Here is a 9,555-nt window from a genome sequence, read left to right as displayed (position 1 = left end):
GGGTGGGGTGGGGGGGGTTTGAGCCGTGCGGGGGTCTGGCAGGGGGGTTTCAGCCAGCCCACCCTGCTGCTCCCCCGCACAGCTGTTGCATTCCATTGGTAGATAAGGGCATGCGGCGAGGAGACGCTGCCGTTTGGTCTAAACGGGGGCTGGGGAGGTTAGACTCAGTTAGCCATTCCTCTTTTGCTGCTTCCCTCTGGTGACCAACCCAGAGGCCACGGTCAGCACACACACAGCTCAGAGTTTGGACTCATTCTCCAAAAATGACATTGGGCTCTTAAAGGGGCCACGCCACATATCATTAACGCATGTGTACACACACACACACACACACACACACACACAAACTGCGATGTATGATGGGAGTTATGACGTGGTGGATGATGATGAGGAGGAGGAGGGTGACGTTATTTTCTCAATTGGGAGCAAAGCTACTTGAATCAGGGGGATTATATTTGACTGTTTGCCTCTGAGTGCAAAGCATGTCTCACAATGGGCGAGCTAATGTGCTCTAAAGCCACTTCACAAAAGGAGAAGGCCACGTCGAGAGCACCTTCATTTCCTATGTTTCTCTGCCGGCCTTTGTCAGAGTGCATTCATAGGTTAGGAGTATTTCCTCCACTCGCCTCATTAGTTTTACCTTTCACCCACTAGTCGGGCCACAGGCTACATTCAGGCTGTAGCTACAGTGTAACGGCAAACAAACAGGCTGGTCTGCACAACAAGGTGACTGTGTCACTTGACACGTGTAATTAGGCTCTGTTGTGATTTCTTGCAGGCTGCTTTCTTAAAGCTTTCTCCATGAAACGCATGGAACTGAAAGCCAAGAAAAGGTGAAAAAAAAAAAAAAAAATCCACACACCATCCCTTCAAGGACAGAAGAATGTGATGTGAGGGATAAAGAAAAAGACTTAGTGAAGCACAGCTGAATTATACACCCTGACTCTGTGTGTGTGTGTGTGTGCTGTGACTTTTAGGTTGTGATGTGACACGCCGTCTCACACTCCCAATTACACACGAGCCGGAGCTTCGGCTGTCGCCACACAGGTCGTTACTCTGAATAAAAGCACGCCACGTTTAAGATTATGACTCTTTCAGGTCCCCTTCTTCTCCAGCCGCTCTCTCTCCCTCTCTCTCCCTCGCCTCTTCCAGCCGTCAGATCAGGGGAGTGAAATATTCATGAGGTTATTTGAATGACAAAGGAGCTGAAGTGGGGCAGATTCAAAGGGGGCTAGGGTTGTGACACATGACGGCAAATTCTCACTGTTACTTCCACTGGCTTTGATTGGTTCAATCTAAACAAGCAAAGCCGGCACAATTAGGGTTCTTCTTAATGGCAATGTAGTGAGATCATCTCTGCTCTCTTGGTGTGAAAACGGCAGAAAAGTGTCAAACCACGTGTCAAAGTACGACTGAAATTAGCCTGAACAGTTTTAACACTAAATGGAAATCTTTGAAGGAGAAGAAACACAAATTCTGTCCTTCAGAACACAGCCTCACAAACTTGTTCCAGCAGAATGACACAAGGGATATTGTGTCAGAAAAGAGGATGTTGCTCCAGCTCTGTTAAACACTTGAGGGGAAACTGGAGCAGTTATTGTGTGGACAGCTGGTTAGTTTGTCTGTGACCTCTAGGCCAGAGGTCATGACCTTCTGGAGGATCCGTCATCCCCTCGGAGGCGTTGAAACGAGCCCAAGCCTTTTTTTTTTTTTTTTTTTTTAAATGCATGCATAGTACCTATAAAACATGATGCAAAGACGCTATTACGAAAGAAAAGTAAAGAAAGGAGCAGCAGCGATGCAGAAATTAAAACGTACGTCCTTCAAACTTCCTTCCCATCCCTGATTATTGGAATCGACTTATTGATAGACAAATGTTGGCCCTCCCATGCGCTGCTGGAAGCTTTCAGCATTAGTCTGCTTGGTGGTGACACCTGCTGGTGAGGTGAGTGTACTGCCGCTGTCATTTAGTCACTCTGAGAGGCTTTGAGGAACATAAGGAACCCGAACCTTCAGTGTACAATTTCACACAACTGCCTTAATTTATCTGTGTCCTCTCCGCCGTCACGAAACTGCCGCTTCAATATCAGTCCACACTGACTTTATGCATCAGATTAACCTTCCATTACATAATATATGACAGGCTTTAAGTGCATGAATCACACAGGCACACAAGGTGTCCGTTTCAATTTCCCGCAAGGTCAAAAGCTCAACCCGCGGAGCTTATCCGAGCAGATTCAGAGATTGTACCAACCAACCCCCCCCCCTCGATTTCTCAAGGAACGGCACGTGGGCATTCAACGATAACAAAGAGATCCGGCAGCCGAGGCGATGCAAAAGAGAGCCTTGAGCGCAGGAGTACCCCCTGCCGGAGCCCCACCGTCTCCTCACCAAAGCCAGTCAGTCTCACCAAATGGTAATGTCCCAGTGTGTAGCAGACATGGGGGTAGAGGGGGGCTAACAGGGGGTAAGGGAGCAGCAGTAGTATAATTAATGACCAACAGAGGGAGCAAAGCGCCAGGCAGGGGGGGGGTGTGGGGGTGCTGACTGTTGAATGGAAGGAGGGGTCCCTGTTTAGAGACTGGCTGCATTAAGGATAAACATACAAGAATGGCACCGGAAGCACACGAGGCAGCTTAAAATAATGATTGAGGATTTAACGGCTGAGTAGTTTTTCTTGGAGTCAAATTCTAATCACTAATTTGATTTTCTAAGCATCTTATGTTTTTTTTCTATTTCTTCGCTTCCTTATTTGGCCACGAGAGGGAGACACAGAGCTCATACTGAGAATCATGCTTCATACAATTCAGGATGCAAACTGTCTTTTCTACACTGTAATATTGGCTGCATCATCAGTTTACAGTTTCTAGCAGTTTCCCAAACAAAGGAATTCGGTAAGGTTTGTCATTTTTACTGAAAAAGTGACAAACGATTTATCGATAATGAATGTAGTTGCTGATTTTTTTTTTTTTTTTTAAATCGACGATCAACCAATCGATTAATTGCCCCTCTACTGTGAATGTAAAATCACTTGCAGACTGAAATGATGTGATGAGGGATCACATGTACACTCTGTTGCATCTCAAGAGTATTTCTCTATGACATTAAATATTCATGTCTAATTGATTAAAAACCAAAGTTAAAGCTCAGAAAAGTCACCCTTCATGTTATTTATGAAGAGTTTAACACTTAAAACCTTAGATAATCTGCTTTATCAGGTCTGTGTGGGCGCGGTTTGATCAGATCAGTGCTGGCAACATAACAAACCCACAACTGGCGTCAGATTTAGATTCAAATGTTGCTAAACTCTTTTTAAGCAGTGTTTTCAAAGTAACGCTGATTCTGAAAACAGGTTTTCAGGGCCTGTAAAAGTGCTGCACGATGTATATGGTTAAAGTTCCAAGAGAAGATAAGCTGCATTTATTTAAAGTTGGAAAATCATTGTATTTAAAATTTTCTTTCATCTTTCCTGAAATCACAGATTGTGAAGTTCATCATTGGTTTACTGTTTAATTTCTTTGCTCACGTCTCGTCCGTGATGCTGTGCAACAACAACCGGCTGAGCGGGATGAAAGCAAGGAAAAGAAATCCATACTCTTTGTCTGCTTTTCAGCTCAGGAGTAAAAGGAAAACGGAGAGGGAAAAGATATACAAGGTGTGAAAATGTATACCAGCGCTGATGTATAACGTACAGTTCCCTGTGGCAACGTTTACATACCAGAGACCACGAACCTGCCCTCGTCAAAGTTATTGTCGCAGGCAGACGGGGCGCACCAGGGGGAATATGGACTGCACCGAGGGCATGAAGAAAGTCTGATTCCCTCCCACTGCTGGGCCCCTCTCACCGCTTTCTTCAGTTTAAGAGCTGCACACAAAACCCAGCTCAAGCTGCTTAAAGGCCAGGAAAGCGTCTCAATGGCCATCAGCTACCATCAAAGGGACTTTACAAAAGCACGCGGACCTGCACCTTCACAGAGGGGGATTAAGGAGAGGAGAGGTGCGTTTCAGGGCCGATTTTGAGCAGCTAGGCAAATGTAATAAAGAGAGAAACCTGCAGAGAAAGAGAGAAAAGTCTCCCATGACGGCTGAAAATAATAGGACATCTGCTGATATTTTGTGATCAAAGTGATTCAGTACAATATATTGTGAAGAAATAGTGAGGCTGCACAAAGCAACAGTGATCCTGTGGATCCTGTTTTTTTGTTCCAAAGGTATGTTAAGCACCTAACCTAAGAAGGTGCAGATAAGGAGTTTAGGGCCGACCTTGGATTTCAGGGCTTGTTTGGGACAAAGCATCTTTATCCAGACAGCATTTATGGTTCAGCTCCTTGGCTGCTCCTGTCTCCCCTAAAAAAAAAAAAAAAAAAAGGGAGGCATTGTGGGAGCAGATGGAAAGACGGAGCAACAGTAATGAGCCGAATTTCCCCGCAAGCAATGAGCAACACACCGGAACAAGCCTGAAGCATTACCTGCTTCGGGGCATTTCCTGTTTGCTGTAGCCATGACAACGGGATAATCTGCCCTGCGTCCAAAGCTGACACCCAATCGGGTGAGAGCAACGCAGACTGCAGCGACTTCAAAACTGGAGCAGCAGCTGGTGAACGGAGCGAGGAACTACTCCAGAGCCTAAACCTTAAAGCTAAAAAAGAAATCTTCATTTTTGAGACAGAAACGGCTTCAGTTCGCTGTGAGTCAGCACGCAGGTCACATATACAGTGAAAAACAGGCACTCGCTATAAATAAATCCAAATACCGTGAAAAATAAAACTGGCAGGATACTCAGAATAACCCCCCACCCCTCCCTCTTTCCTGATCTGTATCCAAGCTAAGTATTAGCCCTGATCTTTCAGCACCACTCTGCCCATGCAGGATGGGAGAGAGAGCCGACAGAACGAGGGCAGCATTGGTATGTGCAGAGATCATGCTGGGGAATGAATGAAATGAACATTTTCATGTAAAAAAAAGAAAAAAACTTGACATCCATCATCCAAGTAGCAATTAGAGAAATTAATCTATAGTCTATTCCAATCACAGAGCTAAGCATCCGACTTTCCTAAAAAAGAAATACTCCGCCATTTCTGTAAAACCCAGATGGCAATGTAACCATGCTTAGAATGATCTGAAGGTATTTCCAGAATCTTAAAAGACTCCACTAACCATCCTTTCTCTATTGTAATAAAAAACTTATTTTTTAAAAAAAGCAACAGTAACAAGTTATTTTGTATAAAAATCTTAATACAATTTAAACTTTAGTCTTACAGCTACCATCAGTGTCTGAATTAGGAAAAAGAAGCACAACTCCAGAAGTTATTTTTATTGTGCCGCAGACATAATATTTTTTCGTCCAGATGGTTAGAATTGTCTTTGATGATTCTGGAAATGGCTCCATAACAGTGGTAAGTGACCGCCGGGTGTTTGTTTTCAGAAAAATCTGATTAAGTCTGTGACTCAAGCGTAATGGTAATACATGAGAGGCACAAACTGGGGCTAACACAGTATATGCAATTATACTCTATGTTCATATGAACATAAACATATGATGCATATTGTCCTTTTTAAAAAGGGACTATAGTGTATTGTAGGTTAAATGGTTAAATGCTTTGCTCTCATGACTCTTTCTGGTTGGTAAAGGCTTGAGTACTTTTTTACTAAGTTTATCTTTTAACTTTTTTTGTGGCAGATTTTTTCTGCAAAGCCTGCAAGAGGAGATCATTTCTTTGCTTGCAACGTGATATAATAATTAAGACGTTATATTCTCTTATGACCAATGTTTCACCAAGTCCATAGGGACTGGATGGTTGTATGTGCACAACAACAACAACAACAACAACAACAACAACAACAACAACAACAATCTACTACCACGAGATGCAGCATGTGACCTCGTTGCAACAAATTTCCAGGTGCTGCACAAATGTGGCTTGTTGTAAAAAGTTCAATTTAAAACCAACAACCACACAAATGTTCATACTCAATCCCACAGTAGTGAACTGTTTGACTACATAAAGGCAGAATGTCTGATCTAAACTATTGATATTAGTATTGATACATACTACAGCTGAAATGATCAGCTGATTCACTGATTTGTTGATCAACAGAAAATGAAGCGGCAACTGTTTTGATAGCTGATTAATTGTTTTTCCAAGTAAAAAAAGACAAATGTAGTTAAAATGTCAAGGTAACGCTTCTCAAATGTGAGGAATGACCCGGGCTAGAAGATACAACAATTTCATTCATGTCTTTAAGATAATTTTGCCGTTGTGCACCGTTCTCTGAAGAATTAGAAGCTTTTGCAACTGGAGGGATAGTGACATTTATTTGCAAATGTGTGCACCGCGCTCACACCACACATCAGAGTATATGATGCAGTATTGAGCGTTAACATCTAAATGGGTCAACCAGCCGCTCAGTGAACTGTAGCACCATTAGGACCCAGACAGTTTGTCTCTGAGTCGAGTGCACAATCTCATTAGACAACCAACTCTACATTATAAATGGGAGTAATATGCAACTGAAAAAACACCAGCTAGTGCTTTAGGTAAGACAGCAGTGATTAAAAAACACTGTTATAATCTTTTGCTAGGCGGGGAGGGCGCCATGTGTAATTAGGTTACAAAGCGCTCTACTTAAAACCATAGAAATCTATAATCTCACTGTGGGAATGACACAGTGGAGGTTCAGAGGGCTGCGTGAAAATGCGTTTGTGGCTTAGAAATTGTATGAAATTCATCCTCAGTACTGACTGTAAATATATCGTTTGTATGTGTAAAATAAGGCAGAAAATGTCATTTTTGCACGATGACTGAGTGAAAGAATCATTTGATTATCAAAGTAGTTCTCTTGACTGGCTAATCACATCAGCTCTAATATTTAGTGAAATCAATACTTTTCGTAACTGTTCCTGTAAGCTCATTTGTTTCCGGGGTAACAAACAGCCATTGAGCCAGCACATTCCTCACTGGCCAAAAACGGAAGTGCTCCATTGTCCATTTATCCCTGCAAATAACACAAAACACAAAGCCAGGGAAGGTTTAATTGGGTGACCTGCTATTGAAGAAACAATGCCAAATGTGTACGGCTCCCAGTCTGGCCAATCAGTCTCACTGCTGGTGAAAAAATAAAGTTTGACAAACTTATGAGAAACTCCGCAGCTGAAATCGTACACTCAGTGAAACATTGATTGCCCTTGATAAGTCTTCCAAAACAAATTTCAAACATGACTGCACAGTGTGACCGGGGTGTATATCTGTGTGTGTGTGTGTGTGTGTGTGTGTGTGTGAGAAGGGGAGGGGATCCTGTGTGGCTTTCCTTAAAAAGCCAGGTCAAGCATTCAGCAGACTGTAAAAGGAGCTGATCCTCTGATCCTCTATCAGACCTCAGGAGCTGTGACGGCACCTTGCATACTAATGGGACTGTTCTCCTTTTGTGCCAGCAGCTGGGTCAGGGAAGACTGGGGTTTGAGATTTAGCTATTTTAGTCCTATTATTTTTTCCATAGAGAGAGTGAGCCTGTATCGGTGACTAGGATCAACCACCTTTATAGCAAAGATGAAGTTGAAAAAGCACCTAAATTTAAAAGGAAAGCACAAAATAACTCAAGTTCAGAGTAGCTCACAAGCTTCCTATTCAAGCTATAATGCACTGAACAGAGAGGAAAAAGCAGAGGAGGTGGGACTTTCTGATGCCATTGTGTGGAAATTTAATGTATATCCTATCTGGAAAAAGTCTTTGCACAGAGAAAAATGGACGGAAACACTCCTGAGAGACTAAACCCATGGAAAAACAACACACAGGCAGCAATTTTCTGCAATAAGACGAGTTATGCAATATTCTTTGTTTACTAATTGCACCCAAATGCCTGTATATGTATTTTTTCTTTCCATATAGATCATCAAACTAGAGTGCCTGATGGTGCTCTTTGAAAATCAGCACGCAGCTGAGTCACCAAGTCCGTCATACCTCAACAGTTTTGTACATGAAACCAAAACAGGAAAGAGACCGGCTGAGATCTGAGAAGCCTGTAAAATGTGCAATGAATTCAGTGATGGCACATTTACAGTTAGGCTATTATATGACGATGAATGCTTTGTCAAACAAAACAACAAACTAACAAAAAAAATGCTGACTGAAAGTTTTAAGGTTTTAGTTTTACAGTTCTGCGGTTCTTTCAATCCACAGAAGCAAGAATGTGAAAAATGATAAGGAAAATAACAAAATGTTGTAATTTTCTTTATGTAATAAAGTAAAAACAAATTTAAGGAAGAGGAACTCACAGTGGTGCAAGACCTTGAGAGGCAGAATAATATTCAACCATTACAATGTAATATAAGAAAAATAGTCAGTCACAAAACCTGCATATAATTCATGGGCATGAGGTCAAAAACTTAATGTTAATGCCTTATATTCAGCCTATTTTTCAAGGAATAGTTTGATATTTCAATGTTTTTTTTCGCACAATACCAGCCGCTCTAAAACTCAAGTTAACACGTGATGTCTTGTTTTTCTAATATGTACAAAAACTGTAAATTGTGTAAATTCAACATTGGTTATATGGGTTGGACTATTTCTTGCTCACTGCACCCAGCCAGACTCGCTATGTCCCCTTGTTTCCAGACAATAAGCTAAAGTAAATAGTTAGTTTAGCACTAGTGTACAGACATGAGAATGGCTTGCTTTTAAAATACTTTTATAGAGCCATTAATCGCTAGTATTGTCGCTACAACTCTATAAAAAATAACTACACATTTTGGGAAAATACTCTTTTTATTTCCCTTGCCGACGGTTAGTTAGATGAGAAGACTGACACCACTCTGTAGCTAGTAGCTACTTAGCTTAGCTTAGCATGAAGACTGGAAACGGGGTAAAAGCTAGCCTGCCATATTTAGCATACAGACCTGAAGTCATAGAGCTTGAGCTAGCAGCTAGTTAGCTTAGTTGAAAGACTAGAAGCTAGTGGAAAAAGCTAACGTGGCCAGACCAGAAACAGTTCAACACAAAACGTGTTTTACACCTTGGTTTTTGTACTGAGTAAACAAATACAATAACTTGAGATGTAGAGGTTATCACCAGAGTAGCCATCCCTTATTTCCAGTCTGTATGTGTCTTTATGCTAAGATAAGCTAAGATAAGCTAAGCTAACAAGCTGCTGGCTATAGCTTAATATTTAACAGACATAAAGGTGGTATCAATCTTCTCATGTAACCCTGCATGAAAGTCAAAAAAAACAAAAACCCAAAATGCCAGACTAGTTCTGTAATACAGAGTTTAGTGGCGTCTCTCTATGGGCTTTAATTCTCTATAAACAGTCAAATAGCAGATTTCGCTCCAGCTGAAGTGAATATGTTACAGGCTATGCTTGAATGTAAAAATTAGATTTTCCTCTGGATCAGCAAAAGTAGATCTGGCTTCAACTGTACACCCCAAATTCCTCTCCCGCTGCTGTGTGCACCCACAGCCTGCCAGCAGATTAACACAGTGAAACTGAAACTTTTCCTGCAGGATCCAAAACACACTTACAGACTCACGGGGCACCAAGAGCCCGAAATGAAGCACCATT

General features: G+C 41.9%; 1 protein-coding gene across 1 annotated transcript in view; it reads right to left on the bottom strand.

Annotated features, from left to right (window-relative positions):
* Positions 1-9,555, bottom strand: part of smarcd3b (SWI/SNF related BAF chromatin remodeling complex subunit D3b) — a 40,235-nt gene that overhangs the window by 28,599 nt on the left and 2,081 nt on the right. The gene's annotated exons all lie outside the window — the stretch shown is intronic.

Source organism: Seriola lalandi, unplaced genomic scaffold (assembly GCF_002814215.2).
Source record: "Seriola lalandi dorsalis isolate HSWRI2012SDOR001 ecotype SW California unplaced genomic scaffold, Sedor1 jcf7180002054360, whole genome shotgun sequence".
Classification (NCBI taxonomy): domain Eukaryota; kingdom Metazoa; phylum Chordata; class Actinopteri; order Carangiformes; family Carangidae; genus Seriola; species Seriola lalandi.
This window is presented reverse-complemented; position numbering and strand designations above follow the sequence as displayed.